General features: G+C 49.4%; 1 long non-coding RNA gene across 2 annotated transcripts; it reads left to right on the top strand.

The window, feature by feature from the left end:
- The first annotated feature begins 529 nt into the window (after positions 1-529).
- LOC107967653 (uncharacterized) lies at positions 530-18,789 on the top strand. 2 transcript variants are annotated; one of them, XR_008538578.2, is made up of 4 exons: positions 530-717; positions 9,535-9,771; positions 10,933-11,040; positions 17,902-18,789. It is a non-coding gene; the product is annotated as an uncharacterized LOC107967653 (long non-coding RNA). The 2 variants fall into 2 exon arrangements; XR_001708315.3 differs by lacking the exon at positions 530-717 and having other exon boundaries at positions 9,456-9,771; positions 17,902-18,146.
- Positions 18,790-19,727: the final 938 nt, after the last annotated feature.

Below are 19,727 nucleotides of genomic sequence, written 5' to 3'. Positions count from 1 at the left end.
TGGGAGATTTCCAAAAAGGAGAACTTAAAAACTGGCCTTTGTAGGATGCACCAACAGGAGAGGGGGGAAAAGTGAGGTGAAGGGAATTCATTCTAGTCTGATGAATAAATTACTAGCCCAGGCATACTGTTTGCTTTCCCCTGCCTTCCCCCCCCCCCCCCCACTTTTTGAGATGGAGTCTTGGTCTGTCCCCCAGGCTGGAGTGCAGTGGCGCGATCTTGGCTCACTGCAAACTCCGCCTCCCGGGTTCAAGCCATTCTCCTGTCTCAGCCTTTCGAGTAGCTGGCATTACAAGTGCCCACCACCATGCCTGGCAAGTTTTTATATTTTTAGTAGAGACGGGGTTTCACCATGTTAGCCAGGCTGGTCTCGAACTCCTGACCTCAAGTGATCCACCTGCCTTGGTCTCCCAAAGTGCTGGGATTATAGGCGTGAGCCACCGCACCCAGCCTCCCCTGCCTTCTGAGCAGGCTGCACCCCTCTGTCGATTGCATCACATTGGAGCTCCTCCTCTTACATTGTCTGGTAGGGGCCTGGCAAGGAAGTGTTAACACGAGAAATGGAGATCTCCTATTCCTGACTCCCTCCTGGAACCAGCACGTCACTCCAGGCCCCCAGAGGCATTGGCCCTCCTGTGAATTCAACCAAGCGTGGTGTCCCATAGCAAATATGGAAAACGCCTGGAAAAAGCCACCAGATGGTGCTTCTCCATGCCAAGTGAGTGGCTCCACAATGACTAGGGGTGGGTGGGTGGTGAGGGGGAGGAGAAGAAACATCAGGTTCAGCAGTTACCCTGCTGGAACACCTGCTCAGGGAGGACATCAGAAGAACCTCAACATCCATCAGTGGGGTAAGGGGACATTTATGCACATAAACAACCAGCTCAAGTCACCAGGGAATCTGTGCCAAAGATGAAGTTTTGAGAAGTCCCCAAGGTGACCTGGAGGGAGACGTGAGCGACCGCAGCCCTGGCACATCTTGGAGAGATCAGCTGGTCTTGGAGGGGGCCTGCCTTATCCAGGAAGCTGATGGGACTCATCCCAATGTGGCCAGAGAAAAAATGGGAGAGGGTGCCTTTATAAAAGCTCACGTCCTTTTTTTTTTTTTTTTTTTTTTGAGACAGAGTCTCGCTGTGTCGCCCAGGCTGGAGTGCAGTGGTGCGATCTCAGCTCACTGCAGCCCCTGCCTCTCGGGTTCAGCTATTCTCATGCCCCAGCCTCCCGAATAGCTGGGATTACAAGCACATGGTACCACACCCAGCTACATTTTGTATTTTTAGTAGAGACAGGGTCTCTATGTTGCCTAGGCTGGTCTCGAACTTCTGGCCTCAAATGATCCACTTGTGTCTGCCTCCCAAAGTGCTGGGATTACAGGTGTGAGCCACTGCGGCTGGCCTAAAAGCTCATGTCCTTTAATTGTCATACTACTCTACAGGGTAGATGCTGTTACTAAAAACCCATTTTATTGATGAAGAAACTGAGGCTCAGTGAGGGGGCACTGAGCTGCCCAAGGTCTCAAGATGTTGGAGGAGGATGATGGAGGAGGGTGGCTCCCCCAGCAGTGTCCAGGGAGTGATTTTCCTGCTGGTCACAGGTTCCCACAGGTGAGAAGCCCCGCTAGTCTTGATTGTGCCTGATCCCTCCTCATGCTCTAGGGGGCAGCAGAGTTTTATAATTTACCGTGAGATTCCCAGTGGAATAGACTAGGGTTCAAGTCCTGCTTTGGCTACCAACAGGGCGGGTGAATGAGGCCAGTCATTTAACCTGAGGGCAGGGGTCTCTGTTTCCTGTGGATAAAATGGAGATAAAGGTCTCTCCTGAGCAAGTGCTTCCTAAGGACATCAGTAGCAACAGTAAGATAGTGGCAGACACCCAGGCGGCTGCTGGCTTGTGCTGTTCTAAGCACTTGGTGTGTTTCAGTTCTTTTCTTCTTTGCTACAGCCCAGGGCTGTCGCAACTCTCATTGCCCTGGTTTTGTAGATGCAGTCAAAGAGGCAAGGAGAAGCAAAGCGACTTTCCCAAGCTCACACAGTTAGGAAGTGGCAGAGCCAGGATTTGAATCCAGGTCGTCCAGCTGCTCTGGAACTGCCTGTGAAACTGCTTGGCACTTAGCGCACAGCTGGGCCAGCAGCACCCATGGATGGAAGCGTCCGTTCCTGAGATCATAACATTTACAGGGCTCCCCGGGAGCGAGGTGTGCCTACCACTGAGGCCCTTGGAACATCTTGCATAAAAGAAAGAAGTTCTTAGCCAGCAGCCCTGCACACTACCAGTTTCTAAGTTATTTATAAAGAGCTTGTTGAAGTCGAGAGACTTCTAACAGGCGGAGGTGTGTTCTTGAGACTAAGAATAGTGGCTGAGGCCTGACAGGAGGCGCTTTCTGGTGACATCAGAGCATCCCAGCCTTGCTTCCAGCCAGCAGCAGCAGCAGCTTGGAGGGAGTGTGAGTTTTCTCCTGGCTCAGCCACAGCTGCCGGTTCACCCCGGTTCACTGAGGTGGCCCACCCTGGTTCCTCCAGAGAGGGTGGCACTCAGCCTGGACGCTGAGGCAGGTGTGGGACAGGGATGGGTGACCCCCAACGAGCAGGCTTTAGCTGGAGTCTAGAGGTCTCTAATCTGCCACTTCCCCCTCCCACTATTTGCTGAAGGGTGGCCATCTGGCCTTAACAATAGGATGGGGACAAAGAGCAGAGGCCCACAGGGGAGGGGCTGCGAAGTCCCTGAGCTGCCCTTGGATTTAGATCCCTTTCCCAGCAGTGGGGGGCAGAGTATTTTGCCATCCTGCTCACCCCAACCTCACCATCACCTGGGGGTTTCTAACAGGTACTGACCCCAGAGTCCCCAACCCTTCCTGCGACACCAGAGGCTCCAGGGGAATGTTATGCACATCACAGTTTTAGAACTCTAGAACTCTTTGTTTTTTTTTTTTTAGATGAAGTTTCACTCTTGACGCCCAGGCTGGAGTGCAGTGGTGCGATCTCGGCTCATTGCAACCTCCTCCTCCTGGGTTCAAGTGATTCCCCTGCCTCAGCCTACTGAGTAGCTGGGATTACAGGCATGTGCCACCACATCCAGCTAATTGTATTTTTAGCAGAGACCGGGTTTCACCATGTTGGCCAGGCTAGTCTCAAACTCCTGACCTCAGGTGATCCATGTGCCTCGGCCTCCCAAAGTGCTGGAATTACAGGCGTGAGCCACCGCGCCTGGCCTAGAACTCTTGTAATCTACAAGAAGAAGAATTTCAACCCAGAACTTGCCCAAAATCCCAACAGGTGACCATTGGCTTTTTTCTGGACTGGAAATAAATTATGGGGATAGAGTGCAAAGATTAAGTCAAGCCAAGGTTAAATCGTGGTCCCTACCAGGAGCTGTGAGCTTTTAGTGGAGACATTAGAGAGATGTGGGGTGGGGGGTGAGGGAAGAAGGAAAGGGTAACAGTTTAAATGGGTAACTTAAAACGCTGTTTCAAATTTGTATAGCCATTGTGGAAAACAGTGTGGAGGTTCCTCAAAAAATTAAAAATAGAACTATCATAGGATCCAGCAATTCCACTTCTGGGTATCTACCCAAAGGAAATGAAATCAGTTTCTTGAATGGATAGCTACACTTCCATGTTGATTGCAACATCATTCATAGTAGCCAAGATAAACAACCTAAGTGTCCATCGACAGATGAATGGATAAAGAAAATGTGAAACGCACACATAGGAATATTATTCAGCCTTCAAAAAGAGGGAGATCCTTGGCCAGGTACAGTGGTCATGCCTGTAATCCCAGCACTTTGGGAAGCTGAGGCAAGTGGATCACCTGTGGTCAGGAGTTTGAGACCAGCCTGGCCAACATGGCAAAACCCCATCTCTACTAAAAATACAAAAATTAGCTGGACGTGGTGGTGCATGCCTGTAGTCCCAGCTACTTGGAAGGCTGAGGCAGGAGAATTGCTTGAACCTGGGAGGCGGAGGTGGCAATGAGCCGAGATTGTGCCACTGCAGCCTGGGGGGCAGAGCGAGACTCTGTCTCAGAAAAAAAAAAAAAAAAAAAAAAGAGGGAGATCCTGCCATTTTCAAAACTGTGGCTGAACCTGGAGGATATTGTTCTAACTGAAATCAGGCAGACATAGAAACACAAATACTGCATTACCTCACTTATGTGTGGAATCTAAGCAAGTCCAACTCATAGAAGCAGACAGTAGAATGTTGGTTACCAGGGGCTGGGGCAGGGGGAGAGGAGAGGTATTGGTCAAAGGATACAAACCTTCAGCATAATATGAATAAGTGCTAGAGACCTAGTGACCACAGTAGCATGGCGGAGGTGTGTTCTTGAGACTAAGAATAGTGGCTGAGGCCTGTATTAGTGACTGTAATTAGTAATAATGTACACCTGAAATATGCTAAGAGACTAGATCTCAAGTGTTCTTACCACACACACAAATAGCATATAAGGGGATAGATATGTTAATTATCTTGAAATGGATATATTAATGGATATGTTAATTATCATAGAAATAATTATCTATTATAATCATTTCACTTATAGACATATATTTAAATATCACAATATACACCCTAAATATATGCAATTTTTGTCAATTATAAATCAATAAAACTGGAAAAATAAATGTCATATAAAGTCAATAAAAAATACGGGTTTAGGCCAGGCCCGGTTGCTCATGCCTGTAATCCCAATGTTTTGGGAGGCCAAGGCAGGAGGATTGCTTGAGGCCTGGAGTTCGAGACCAGCCTGGGCAATAAGGCTAGACCCCATCTCTATAAAACATTAAAAAAAAAAAACTGGGCAATGTGGTGCGGGCCTGTAGTCCCAGCTATTCAGGAGGCTGAGGTGGGAAGATCACTTGAACCTGGGAGGTGGAGACTGCAGTGAGACATGATGGCACCACTCCACTCCAGCCTGGGCAACAGAGGGAGACCCTGTCTCTTAAAAAACTACAAAAATACTGTTTCAGATTATTACTTGCCATAGGCAGGCTCTTATGCACAGTACATTCCTGGGCATTTGACCATCCATAGTACACATAATTTCCTGTACCTGGTTAGGCACATAAAGCTCTGAGTGCCATACTCTGTGGTCACCATAGGAGATTTTCAAGGGGTGTCATGGCTGCCCATGATTTTGACATTGCACCCTGGCTCCACTAAACTTTGCTCCATGAGCCTCAGTTTCCCTCTTTCTGCAGTGGGGTTTTACCTTCTTACACCACATAGAAGCTTGATAAGTCATTTTTTTTTCTTTAGACACGGTCTTGCTCTGTTGCCCAGGCTGGAGTGCAGTGGGACCATCACGGCTCACTGCAGCCTTGACCTCCCAGGTTAAGCAATCCTCCCACCTCAGCCTCTTGAATAGCTGGGACTAAAGGCCCACATCACCCTGCCCAGCTATTTTTTTTTTTTTTTTTTTTTTTTTTTTTTTTTGTAGACATGGAGGGCTTGCTATGTTACCCAGGCTGGTCTCGAACTCCTGGTCTCAAGCAGTCCTCCCAAAGTGCTGGGATTCCAGGTGTGAGCACCGCATCTGTGGATAGGTCATCTTTTAAAAATTCATCACAGCTGACTTTCAGAGAGCCCAGTACGCTTACTCACATGCATTGTGACAAGAGGACAAGAGGAGATTCGTCTTTTTTCTTCTTTAAAGAAAGGAAGCACAGGCCAGGCATGGTGGCTCACATCTGTAATCCCAGCACTTTGGGAGGCTGAGGCGGGCAGATCACTTGAGGTCAGGAGTTCGAGACCAGCCTGGCAAACATGGTGAAACCCCGTCTCTACTAAAAATACAAAAAATTAGCTGGATGTGATGGCACATGCCTGTAGTCCCAGCTACTTGGGAGGCTGAGGCAGGAGGATCACTTGAGCTCGGGGAGGTGGAGGGCGCAGTGAGCTGAGATTACACCATTGCACTCCTGCCTGGGTGACAGAGTGAGACTCCATCTCAAAAAATAATAATAAAATTAAATTAAATTAAAGGGCTGGGCACAGTGGCTCACACCTGTAATCCCAGCAGTTTGGGAGGCCAAGGCAGGTGGATCACCTGAAGTCAGGAGTTCGAGACCAGCCTGGCCAATGTGGTGAAACCCTGTCTCTACTAAAAATACAAAAAAATTAGCCGGGCATGGTGGTGTGTGCCTTTACTCCCAGCTACTTGGGAGGCTGAGGCAGAAGAATCGCTTGAAGCCGGGAGGTGGAGGTTGCAGTGAGCCGAGATTGTGCCACTGCACTCCAGCCTGGGCAACAAGAGTGAAACTACATCTAAAATAATAATGAATAAATACATAAATAAATACATAAAGAAATAAAGGAAGTGCTACAGAGAAGTGACTTGCCCAGGGCCATGCTGCATTCACCCAAATTCCTAAGGTTTCCTTTACCAGTGTTGTCCCAAAGAACAGCTCCAGACTGATTTACTGAGGAAAGGAAACGTTTCTTCCCTGTGAGGCCCTAAATGCAACCTGAGCTGAAAGAGGCAGAGATGGGCAAGCGACAGGCAGCCTCGGAGGAGCCGTTGTGCAGGTGCCACCTGTGAGCCGCTCCTGGCTAATGCACCACTCTTGTCCCTGGGTTATGGGGGTTAATGAGCTACGGCTTCAGCGCAGCTGCCAAGTGCCTAATCTCAGCCCAAGGTCACACACCAGGACTCTCCGAGAACACACTGTCGCGCATACACACTCACACACCATGCCAGGTGGTGCAGAATCACACCACTGGGTTGATTCGATTTGTGATTCTCTACCCCGTATATACCCTTTAAAGACACCACCACCTGGGCCCCTACTACCCCCCCCCAAAGATTCTAATTTCATCTGCCTGGGATTAGAGCTCTCCAGGTTGGTCTCTTTTGCAGCTGGGGTAGAGACAATGGTCTGTTGTCAAACTTGACAGCATTTTGGAATCACCTGGGGGATTTAAAAACAGCACTGGCCAGGTGTGGTGGCTCCCTCCTGTAATCCCAGCACTTTGGGAGGCCGAGGCAGGTGGATCACTTGAGGTCAGGAGTTCGAGACCAGCCTGGCCAACATGGCGAAACCCCGCCTCTATTAAAAATAGAAAAAAAAAAAAAAATAGCTGGGCATGGTGGCGCACACCTGTAATCCCAGCTACTTAGGAGGCTGAGGCAGGAGAATCACTTGAGCCCAGGAGACAGAGGTTGCAGTGAGCCAAGATCATGCCACTACACTCCAGCCTGGGCGACAGAGTAAAACTCCATCTCAAAAAAAAAATTTTTTAAACATTAAAAAATAATAATAAAAATAAAAACAGCACTGATGCTGCCCTTCCCACCCCTCAACCTTCATTCACATGGGGTCTGGCCTGAGCATCAGGCGTTCTACATACTCCCCAGGTGGTTCTAATGTGAGGCCAGGTTCAAGAACGGCCGCTCTGGTTCATTCTGCACCTGGGTTCTCTCCGTACCGCAGCAGACAGAGGGCTGTCACTTCCTGAGTCCTCCAGAAAGAGACTTTAGCTTCATGTTGCTGCTTCTAAACATATATGCATCTCGAGAAAACTATTCTCCTTGACTTCTGAATGTCAAGGCTGATCCAAAGCCATGGGCCTTCTGTCTGTGTCCTCCTGGATAGGAAATGAAGCCTCAGTGTGAGTGGCGTGAAGGTATCCCCTGTTCCACCATGCTCTGTGGACAGAGACAGAGGGATGGGGAACTTTGCAGTAATCCCATCTGTCCTCAGTTCTGCCCCTGCACCTCTGACTGAGGTCCTGGGAAGGATGCCTCCTGTAGGCGCCCCTGCTCCTGGGACCCTCCCCACCTCCTGCTGACCTACCCACAGGGGTGCCTAAGTGCTGCGTTCATGCGTATCCACACCCACCTTCCTCCACCTAGAAATGGACAGGCCCACTCTTCACCCTGTGATATCTGTGGCTGGGGTTGAGCCCCAGGCTTCATAAATATTCAGGCCTGTCTATGCTTCTTCATTCTGAGGGGCTGGGACCTGCCCCCAGGAGACAGGCACCAAATTGTCCTCCCCATCTCCTGCAGCACACAACCTGAGAACAACTTATCTCTGCGGACTTTCTGCCCCATGCACGTCAGCTTGTGCAGGGAGCCTCCTGAGAGGCCATCGTTCCCCACTGAGTCCCGGCCAGGCCCAGCAACTGCACCTGGAGCAGCAGGCCCTGAGCCGGCCGATGACCAGAGTCACACTCGTCTGTTACTGCGCACCTTCCATATGGCAGCACTTCATGTAAAATCTGTGTGCCCATTTCACTGGCCGCAGACGGGAACCAAGGATTGGAGAGGTGAAGTCACTTGCCTAAGGCCAAAGACAGGACTTGACCCCAGATCTGTCCAGGTCTCTAGAGCAGGGGCTCTCAGATTTGAATGTACAGAGGAGCCAGCTCAGTAGTTCTCTCTCAACAGATTCCAGGAACCAGCCCTTTTTTTTTTTTTTTTTTTTTTTTTTTTTTGTGAGATGCAGTTTTGCTCTTCGCCCAGGCTGGAGTGCAGTGGCGTGATCTCGGCTCACTGCAACCTCTGCCTCCTGGGTTCAGGTGATTCTCCTGCCTCAGCCTCCCAAGTAGCTGAGATTACAGGTGCCCACCACCATGCCCAACTAATTTTTGTATTTTTAATAGAGACGGGTTTTCACCATGTTCCCCAGGCTGGTCTTGAACTCCTGACCTCAGGTAATCTGCCTGCCTCGGCCTCCTAAACTGCTGGGATTAAAGGCCTGAGCCACCACGCCCAGCCAGGAACCTGCCTTTTCATACCAGAATGCTGGAGAACCTGACCGAATCCACCCTTGCAGAGTCCCCCTGTGCCCCTGTCTGAGTCTCAGGACCTGATCTAGATCCAGCCAGTTATATCCTTGCTGGGTGACCACTATGAGCTTCTGTTTCTTCCTCTGTGAAAATGAGGGTGTGTGCCAGGCATGATGGGTCACGTTCATAATCCCAGCGCTTTGCCAAGGTGGGTGGATCCCCTGAGGTCAGGAGTTTGAGACGTGCATGGCTAACATGGTGAAACCCCATCTTTACTAAAAATACAAAAATTAGCCAGGCATGGTGGTGCACGTCTGCAATCCCAGCTACTTGGGAGGCTGAAGCCAGAGAATTGCTTGAACCTGGGAGGCAGAAGTTGCCGTGAGCTGAGATCCCACCACTGCAGTCCAGTCTGGGTGACACAGTGAGACTCTGTCAAAAAAAAAAAAAAAGGAAGGGAAACGAGAGGGTAGAACTAGCCAGTTACGAGGGGCTTGTCAGCCCTGCCTTGAGTTCCCCAGCTTCAGTAGAAGTTCAGCTGTTCAGCTCCTACGGAAAGGAGGGAGGGAGGGAGAACTCTCCAGATTTTCTCCCCTAGAAGGGTCCTATATCAGGTCAAAACAACGAACCTGGTGCAGGACTTTCACCTGCCTGTGCAGGCAGCTGGGACCCAGAAACCCTCAAAGCATTTTTCTCCCCTACCCACTAACCACACGGTCTCCTTGGCACAGATGAAGCTTCTACTTAAAGGGCAGCTGGGAAGCCTCCCGCCTTTTGTTCACATCCCACTCCTTGTTTTCCTGCATGAAGGTAGGAAGCCAGGTGTGGTTCCCGTGTCTGCTCTCCGCAGCCCTCCTGGGAGGGTTTGAAGAGACAGCTGAGAGCGGCCAGCTGGGAAGAGCACGCTTGCCTTGTCAGCGGAGAGTGGGTTCTGAGCTCTGCTGAGTCAGCGTGGCGAGGCAGGGCTGGGGGGCCTCAGGGCTCCAGGCCCCACCTCTTACCTCTACAGTCTCCCACCCCGGCTGCCTGCCCCAGCGGGTCAAAATGGTAGGTGCCTGCTGCCTGCTTTCCCAAGTAAGCCCCAAATTATCAACTGCACCAACTGTGAACCCCAACATATATTTATCATCTCTGCCTCCCAGGCCCTCAGCCGGGTCTCATTGGTTATTGCAGTCATCCCAGGAGGGAAGTGGGGGAGGGAGGAGATGGCTGGGGCTGGGCCTCCCTGGCTGGGGAGGTGCCAGGGTGAATGAGGTGCTGAGACTGGCTCACAGCTCCACAGCCAGCTGCATCGCCCCGTGGGGCAGCTCATGGTCCCCCAAAGGCGGCCAACTCAGCATTCAGTTCCAGCTCTGTCACTTACTAGCACGCTGGAGGTGTGGGCCTGCCTGGAGGCCAGACAGCCGAGGGGACAGCTAAGTCATAGCTTTTCCTCCCGGTCTGTGCCCTTTTGTGGTCACAGAGGTGGCCCTTTGGGAAGGATCCCCCTCCTTGCACCTGAGTGTGGAGTCTGTTCCTGCAGGTGTCCAGGGACAGTGAGGCCATGAAAAGCTAGCACCTTAGTCCAAGGGGGCTCTTAACTGTCCCTTTCCCGGTGCAGTCCTTGTTTGTTTTTTGAGACAGAGTCTCACTGTGTTGCCCAGGCTGGAGTGCAGTGTCGTGACCTTGGCTTACTGCAACCTCTGCCTCCTGGGTTGGACCAATTCTCCTGCCTCAGCCTCCCAAGTAGCTGGGATTACAGGTGTGCGCCACCACTCCTGGCTAATTTTTGTATTTTTAGTAGAGACAGGGTTTTGCCATGTTGGCCAGGCTGGTCTTGAACTCCTGACCTCAGGTGATCCACCCACCTCAACCTCCCAGAGTGCTGGGGTTACAGGCGTGAGCCACCGCACCCGGCCAATCCTTGTTAAAATGCAGGTTCCTGGGCCCCCTTTTACACAAGGAATCCTATGGCACAAAACCATTTGAGAACCAGTGTGGCAGCCTGGGGTCGCTTTGCCAAGCCTCAGTTCCTTGTGCTCATAACAGAGATGTGAAGAATGCACATTCTGTGGTGTTGTCTTAGGAGGCAGCAAGGTTTATACAATCTAGAAAGTGCTTAGTACTCTGCAAAGGGGAATTCCTTGGTCATTACTGGAAGCTAAATTGTGGCCATCTGATTCAGCAGATGGAAGAAATGGATTTTGCATTTTCTTCCTGTTTTGCCAGGCAGGTAACCCCCGGTGGAGATAGGCACCTGTGAGAAGTATCACTGCTTCGTGGGTCAGGGGCTTGGACCCACCAGGGCTGTGTCACCTGCGGACCATGTGAACTCAAGTAAGTGATTTGAGCTTCCGTGAGTCTCTGTTTCCACACTGGCAACACAGTGTGATTAATTGCCCAAGCCTCTGTCTTTGGCCATGACAGTTACATGAGATACTTTGAGGGAAGGTGTACAGTTACTGGCACGTATAGAGCCTCCTCATCCAGTGATTCCCTGTACTCACTCCCCTTGTCCCTGCTCTGAAAGTGATGCATACAGAAAGGAGAATGACTCCCCAGCCACTGTGTCCATGGGTGTCAAAATGAGGTTGTCACAGGGATTCAAACAGACCCTTGTACTCTAGTGTTCACAGCAGCACTATTCATAAGAGCCAAAAGGTGAAATCAACCCAAGTGTTCATCAACCCGTGAATGGATAAACAAAATGTGGTTTATCTGTGGAATATTACTTAGTCATGAAAAGGAATGAAGCACTGACAGGTGCTACAACGTGGATGAACCTTGAAGACCTTATGCTGAGTGAAAGAAGCCAGACACAGACGGCCACATATCATATGATTCCGTTTATATGTAATGTCCAGAATAGGCAAATCCACAGAGACAGAAGAGATTAGTGGTTGCCAGAACCCGGAGAGGATGGGGGAATTGAGGGGTGACAGGGAGTATGGGGTTTCTTTTGGGGCTGACAAAAATGTTCTAAAATTGATTGTAGTGATGGCTGCACAACTCTGAAGATATGAAAAATCATTGAATTGTGCACTTTAAATGCAGGCGTCGTATGTGGATAATATCTCAAAGCCATTACAAAACACACAAGACCATCTCCATCAAAATCACCTGGAGTTCTCATTTAAAATGCACTCCTGGCTGGGCACAGTGACTCACACCTGTAATCCTAACATTTTGGGAGGCCAAAGCAGGAGGATTGCTTGAGCCCAGGAGTTTAAGCAGCCTGGGCAGCATAGTGAGCTTTCGTCTCTACACATAATTAAAAAACTAGCCAGACGTGGTGGTGCGCTTCTAGTCCTAGTGGTTCAGGAGGTTGGGGATGCAGTGAGCCATGTTTGTACCACCGCACTCCAGCCTGGGCAACAGAGTGAGATCTCATCTTAAAAAAAAAAGCCGGGCTCGGTGGCTCACACCTGTAATACTAGCACTTTGAGATGAGAGGCCGCGGCAGGCGGATCACCTGAGGTCAGGGGTTTGAATCCAGCCTGGCAAACATGGAGAAACCCTGTCTCTACTAAAAATACAGGCACATGGTGGCGCGTGCCTGTAATCTCAGCTACTCAGGAGGCTGAGGCAGGAGAATCGTTTGAACCTGGGAGGTGGAGGTTGCAGTGAGCTGAGATCACACCAGCCTGGGCAACAGAGTGAGACTCCGTCTCAAAAAAAATAAAAGCATTCCTGTAATGGGTCCAGAATTACAGTTTGATAGAAGCAATAAGTTCCAGTATTTGATAGTAGGGAATCTGATAGTAACTAGGGAATTATAATTATAGTTAACAGTAATTTATATTTCAAAATAGCTAGAAGAGAAAAATTGTTCCCAGTACAAAGAAAAAATGAGGTGACGCACATCCCAATTAACTTGATTGATCATGACACATCGTATACATATATCAAAATACCACATGCCCCCAAAATATTTGCTACTATGATATATCAATAAAAATACAAGAAGTAAAAAATGCATTCCTGGGCCTCCTGAGATAGAACACCTGGACCTCAGAATCTGAATTTAAATAAGAACCAAGGTGATTGTACTCACACAGAACTTAAATCATCCTTTTAGGGCTGGGCCAATGGCTCATGCCTGTAATCCCAGCACTTTGGGAGGCTGAGGCAGACTGCTTGAGACCAGGAGTTCAAAACCAGCCTGGGCAACATAGCGAGGCCCTGTCTCTACAAAATATTTAAAACTTAGCCAGGCTTGGTGGTGTGTGCCTGTAATCCCAGCTACTCAGCAGGCTGGGGCAGGAGGATCGCTTGAGCCCAGGAGTTTGAGGCTGCAGGGAGCTGTGATCATGCCACTGCACTCCAGCCAGGGCAACAGAGCGAGACCCTCCCTGAAGAAAAAAAAAATCATCCCTGTAGGAAGACAGTCTGGTCAACGCTGTCTCCTTGGCACTGTATTTTTCCAAGTGCAAACCCAGTGTGTGTAATTATTTCCTGTTGCTGCTGCAACAAATTATTATACCAACTCAGTGGCTTATATAAACAAAAGCTCACGCCTGTAATCTCAGCACTTTGGGAGGCTGAGGCAGGTGGATCACCTGAGGTCAGGAGTTCAAGACCAGCCTGGGCAACATGGTGAAACCCTGCCTCTACTAAAAATACAAAAATAAGCTGGGCGCGGTGCCACCTGCCTGTAATCCCAGCTACTTGGGAGGCTGAGGCAGGAGAATCGCTTGAGCCTGGGAGGCAGAGGTTGCAGCAAGCCAAGATTGCACCATTGCACTCCAGCCTGGGGAACAGCGAGATTCTGTCTCAAAAAAAAAATGATGATCTTATGGTTCTGGAGGTCAGAAGTCCAAAATGGGTCTTGCTGGGTTAAGATCAAGGTGTCAGTGGGGCTGTGTTCCTTCCAGAGGCTCCAGAGGAGAATGTGTTTTCTTGTATTTTCCAGTTTAGAGCCCGCCTAGCTTCCTTGGTGCCCTTCCTCCATCTTCAAACAGCAATGGCCGATTGAGTCTTTCTCATATCATGTCACTCTTGACTCTGACCCTCCTGCCTTCCTCTTTGATTTGGTTTGGTTTGGTTTTGGTTTGAGCCAGGATCTCACTCTGTCACCCAGGCTGGAGTGCAGTGGCATGATTATGGCTTACTGCAGCCTCCGCCTCCCAGACTTAGGTGATCCTCCCACCTCAGGCTCCTGAGTAGCTGGGACGACAGGCATGCAATACCAATACCTGGCTAATTGTTTTGAATTTTTTGTACGTATGGGGTTTCACCATGTTGCCCAGGTTGGTCTCGAACTTCTGGACTCAAGCCTTCTGCCCTTCTCAGCCCCGAAAAGTGTTGGGATTACAGGCACGAGTCACCGAGCCCAGCCTGCCTTCCTCTTTCACATATAAGGACTCTTGTGATTATATTGGGCCCACCCAGATAATCCAGGGTAATCTCCCCCATCTCAGGGTCAGCTGATTAGCAACCTTCATTCCATCTGCTCCTTTAATTCCCTCTTGCCATGTAACCTAACATATTCACCCGTTCCAGGGATTAGGACGTGGGCGTCTTTGGGGGCCACATTCTGCCTACCACATAGTCCTCTCTAATAGTGTAGGATGCCTCTCTCCAAATCACAAACGATGAATAAATAAAAGCATCTCTACCCAGGGCTGTTGCATTTCCACCTGAGAAGAGGTCCTAGCAGAGTCTTCCAAATGCTGATTATTCCTGTCTTCTTCGACAGCTCCCACCCCCCGGCCCCTGCCCAGCCTCCCCCACCAGGCTCGATATAAAGTGATGGTGAAGTGAAAATAGATTTGGGGCCCTTGCCACCTCTTTCTGGTTGGTAACTTTGTTTCTTGGACAACAATGCAGAGTTTGAAGCCCATCCAGGGACAACATTCCATCTGCCCCCTGCAAGTTCTGGTAATTGGTCACTATTTATAATTATATAAATAATAGAAAAACAAGCTTAAGCTGCCCTCCCCAAAAACCCAGTCTCCTTCTCCTATTTTTAGGCAGCCAGCCTGCCCTCCTATAGGGCAGCGTCCCTCTGAGGTCTGGGCCACTCAGCTCCAGCCATGGGCTGAAGCAATGATGCTGGTGACAGCAGTGATTCTGCCACCCAGGAAGGGGCCAGGGGTGATTTTCTAACTCAAGGTTGAGTTTAAAGCTCTCAGAGAATGAAGAGAAGGAACCATTCTAAAGCCCCCTTGCTGCGATCATTCTCCCAAGACCAAATCTGACTCTGTAAGAACTGGGAGCTGGACAGAGATTCGAGTCTGAATTTCACTGGTGTGTCTCACTGGGAGTCACGGGACCGGGAGAGACGGGAGGCTAGAAGAGACAGGAGAGTCAGTCTGGCTATAAAGTCCTTGATGTCCAACTACCCCCCAGCCCCGCCAAAAAAAAAGGAACAGACAGTTGGGAAGGGTGTGCTCTATGCCAGCCATTTCACCCTTGTTCCGACTCTTCAAAGATGGGATTGTGGGGCCTCTTATACCGCTGAAGACATTGAGGTTTGGACTTGCAATATAACCAACCCAATGGTACACAGCCAGGGAGTGGGCAGAGCCAGGATTCAACTCAGATCTGAATCGATCTCCTATAGCATGCCCACGGCTATGGGGGAAGATCAGGGTGCCTCAGGGGAAAAAAGATTTTTCAAAAGAAAATCAAAACGATAACTTTCAAAATGCAAATTGCGGATGAATCTCTGATCCCATTGACACGAAAACCAAGAGGCCACGACACATGAAACCAGCCTAAGGAGCCTGAATGATCTTATGAGAAAAAGCATCTGTGTCAGAGCCAAATCACTGACGCAGGCCACCTGTGCGGTCTCCCTCTCCCTGGACCTACTTTATGAGAGCTTCACCACACACTGCTTGTTTGATGTGGTTTAGGTGCGGTCTTCACTAAGAGGCCAAGCAAGATGATGTAATCACCTGATGAGTTCCTCCTGCCCACTGCACAGACAAAACCAATTCACTGAGACGACAGCATTGCAATAAAGAAAGAGCTTAATTGACACAAGGTTGGCCACCCCTGTCTCAAATCAAATCAATCTGAAAATTTGGAGCCTAGGGTTTTTAAAGGATACTTTGGTGGGCAGGGGGCTGGGGAATGGGGGCTGCTGATTGGTTGGGGATGCAATCACAGGGTTGTGGAAATTGGTCCTTGTGCACCGAGTCCACTTCTGGGCGGGCTCCCCAGGACCGGCTGAGCCAAGAGTTGAAGGTCTGGGTGGGGCCATCCGGTCATCAGAAATGCAGGTAAAGACATCTCAAAAGGCCAATCTTAGGTTCCACAATAGTGAATTGGGACAGTTGCAAATCTTGTATCCTCTGGAATAATGGCTGGTTGTCATTTAACTATGCCTGCGTCTTAGTGAAATTTAGGCCCCTCTCATCTTCCTAACCTGGTGGCCTTTCTTTTCTTTTCATTTTTTTTTTAAGAGACAGGTTCTTACTCTGTCCCCCAGGCAGGAATGCAGTGGTGTGATCGTGGCTCACTGCAGCTTAAAACTCCTGGGCTCAAGTGATCCTCCCACTTCAGCCTCCTGAGTAGCTGGGACCAAAGGCACATGACATCATGCACTGCTAATTTTTTTTTTTTTTTTTTTTGTAGAGGCAGGGTCTCACTAAGTTGCCCAGGCTAGTCTTGAACTCCTGGCTCAAACGATCCTCCCACCCCAGACTCCCAAAGTGCTGGGATTACAAGCTTAAGCCACTGTGCCCGGCCACCTGGTAGCCTTTCATTAGTTTTATGAAGGCGGCTTAGTTTTGGGGAAGGGCTATTCTCATTTAAACTATAAATTAAATTTCTCCCAAAGTTAGCTCGGCTCAAGTCCAGGAATGACCAAGGGCATTTTGAAAGTTAGAGGCAAGATGAGGGTTGGTGAGATCAGCTCACTCTCGGTGTCATAACTTTCTGTTATAATTTTTGCAAAGGCGGGCTCAATGGTACTTGGAGTCCCCATAAATCTCTTGGTCAGTGGCCCAAATGCTAAGACAAATGTTGTGTTACTCCTAGAACATTACCATGCCTTGGGAGTTACCCCAAGCTAAACCATTAGAAGGGGCAGGTGAATTACAGAAACTGCTATTCAGACACCTTCGAGTCTATGCTCTGATTCTGGTTTACAATCCTTTGGGAACATCTTGGTTTTTCTATCAATAAAATGCAGATGTGCTGGGTGCCTCTCCTCCGGGCCCCTGCAGTGACTGGTACCAGCTAGCATACCATGATGTTCTGTTCACATCTCTTTCCTTGCAGACTTTGGGATCCCTGAGGTCAGGGACTGTCTCCTTCACTGTAGTGTCCAAACTCCTGGCACTCAATAGTGAATGCATGAACAAATAAACGAACATATGACAGTCAACTGGGTACTAGTTTCCTGGTCTTGACTGGCTTGCAAGAGCAAATGGTTAAATATTCAGGGATTTTAAGCCGGGCATGGTGGCGCATGCCTGTATTTGCAGCTACCTGGAAAGCTGAGGCAGGAGGATCCTCTGAGCCCAGGAGTTCGACCCTAGCCTGAGCAACATAGTGAGACCCCATATCTAAAAAACAAAATTCAGGGATTTTGCAAGCCTATTGTTAAATTATCAGTAACTTGAAATTGACTATGGCAGGAGTATTTACACACAGAAATTGGCAACTGCTACAGATTAGGACTTCTGCCCCTCCTGCCCTTTTCAGAGAACTTGTTTACCAGCTCCCCACTGGCTAGCACTTATGGTGTCAGGCAGTTTTAAGCACCTTCTGTATATGAATCTGCATTTAACCCTTACAATGTTACATATATGAATCTGCATTTAACCTTCACAATCACCTTACATGTGTGAATCACCTTACATATATGAATCTGCATTTAACCCTCACAATCACCTTACATGTATGAATCACCTTACATATATGAATCTGCATTTAACCCTCACAATCACCTTACATGTATGAATCACCTTACATATATGAATCTGCATTTAACCCTCACAATCACCTTACATGTATGAACCACCTTACATATATGAATCTGCATTTAACCCTCACAATCACCTTACATGTATGAATCACCTTACATATATGAATCTGCATTTAACCCTCACAATCACCTTACATGTATGAATCACCTTACATATATGAATCTGCATTTAACCTTCACAATCACCTTACATGTATGAATCACCTTACATATATGAATCTGCATTTAACCCTCACAATGTTATTGCCACTTTGCAGATGGGGAAACTGAGGATGAGAGAGGTTAACTTGCCCAAGTATGGTTTCATAGCCCTCCGTGACAGGAAGGTGGGAGAGCCAAATGAAGACCGTCCCGGCCATCTCTGGGCTCAGCTGCTCTTTGCGGCTTGACAGGGACCAGCTATATGAACTGCGGCCACCACTTTTCATCAGCTCCCCCGGGAGGAGGCCCTCTGGGAGAAAAGACGCAGTTGCCTGGTGACTAAAGTGTTTCCCAGTCCTCCAAAAGTCATGCTGTGTTATTGGGGGGGATAAAGCTTGCCCCCCAACGGGGTGCCCCTCTTCCAGGGCTCTAGACAAAAAATCCAATGAGCCCTGGCCAGACCCCATGCAAAGCTGCAGACCTCATTCTTGCTTCTTGCTTTGTTGACGCCTGCAGAGCCATTGGTAGGTTTGAATGAAAGCCATGACGTCCCGGAACAGGCAGCGGCTGGCTTTGCGTGGAGGGCGCCCTGCGGTGTGCGCATCATTGCCAGAGGAGGGCAGAGCCTGGGCAGATGGTGGGTGCCACTGCAGGGGCCCCCACAGAGACATCTGTCCACCAAGAATTTGGCTTTGCTGTATCCCTTCGGGACCACAGTTGGGGACAGTCCTGGACTTGCTGAAGCTCAGCTTTAGGGATGACAGAGTCTCTCCAGGGGCCCATTCTGGTTTGAACATTCCATCTCTCTGTGGGCTCCATCACGTCAGCCCTTGTTTACCCATCTGCTTTGTCACTGCCCGTGTGTCTGTCTCCTCACCCCACCAGGAGTTCCTCAGGAGCGAAGGTGGCATCTTATTCCTGGCTGTGGCTCCAGGACCTAGCAAGAGCCCTGAACATAGTAGGTGCTCAATAAATGTGCAATGAATAAATGATTGAACGAATGCATAAATTGTGCCTTGGTTTTTTCTGCCTTCGTGCTGCTCCAAGGATCTCCTGATTACTTCTCCAAGCCCTGCTATTAGGAATAAATCCTCCTTTGTCATCCTCAGCAAGACTTCCCCCCTCCCAGCTCCCTGCTGACTGGTGGTGGTGGCTTGTTTGGCTGTGGACCCAGGAGAGGGGATGAGGACTCTGAGAAGGCCTCCCTGAGGATGTGAGTTTCCACTGAGGTCTGAAGAGGAAGCGGGAGTGGAAGAGAGTTTCAGGCAAAAGGAACAAGTACAAGTGCTTGTCTAGTAGCTAACAGCAGTCAGTGGGTCAGGGTAGACAGGTGATCGGGTAGGACAGACTCCCTTCATCCTAGATACCAGGGGCTTCCTTGAGATCACCAAGGGACAGTGTGAAGCCATGTGCCCTTCTCCTTGTCCCAGGGCTTTTGTCCCCACCGGAGCAACTGTGCCAAGCAGGAGGGGCTGATGTCCAGAGAATGCCACTTCCTATCCCCCACATCAGACAGTTCCATCATTTAATCCTTGACTAGTTTAATATAATAAAATTCCAGGAACTGACATTTTAAGTTGGAATAAAATTGCTCCCAGCAGCTGTATGTAATGGGCTGGCTCAGCGGCTCAGAACTCCCAGGGGTATTGGGGATCCTTTTCCTGATCCCAAAGGCCTGCCTGTTTCCAGAATCCTTTAAACCAAAATGCAGTCCCTAGGTCAGCTGTCCTGCCGGCTCAGATCAGCTGATGACCCACAGCCAACATCTTTCCACCTTGATCAGGTCTTGCACTGCCCTCTGGAGAGTGCTTTAAAATGCAGATTGCAGGTGCTGCCTTGGCTCTACGAGTGCAGACAGGCAGTGGAAGAGGAAGCTGGATTTTCCATTTTAGAGACAGGGTCTCGCTCTGTTGCCTGGGCTGGAGTGCAGTGGTGCAATCAG

Source organism: Pan troglodytes, chromosome 10, assembly GCF_028858775.2.
Source record: "Pan troglodytes isolate AG18354 chromosome 10, NHGRI_mPanTro3-v2.0_pri, whole genome shotgun sequence".
Lineage (NCBI taxonomy): Eukaryota > Metazoa > Chordata > Mammalia > Primates > Hominidae > Pan > Pan troglodytes.
The sequence above is the reverse complement of the archived record's forward strand: the minus strand, read 5'-3'. Positions and strand labels throughout refer to the sequence as shown.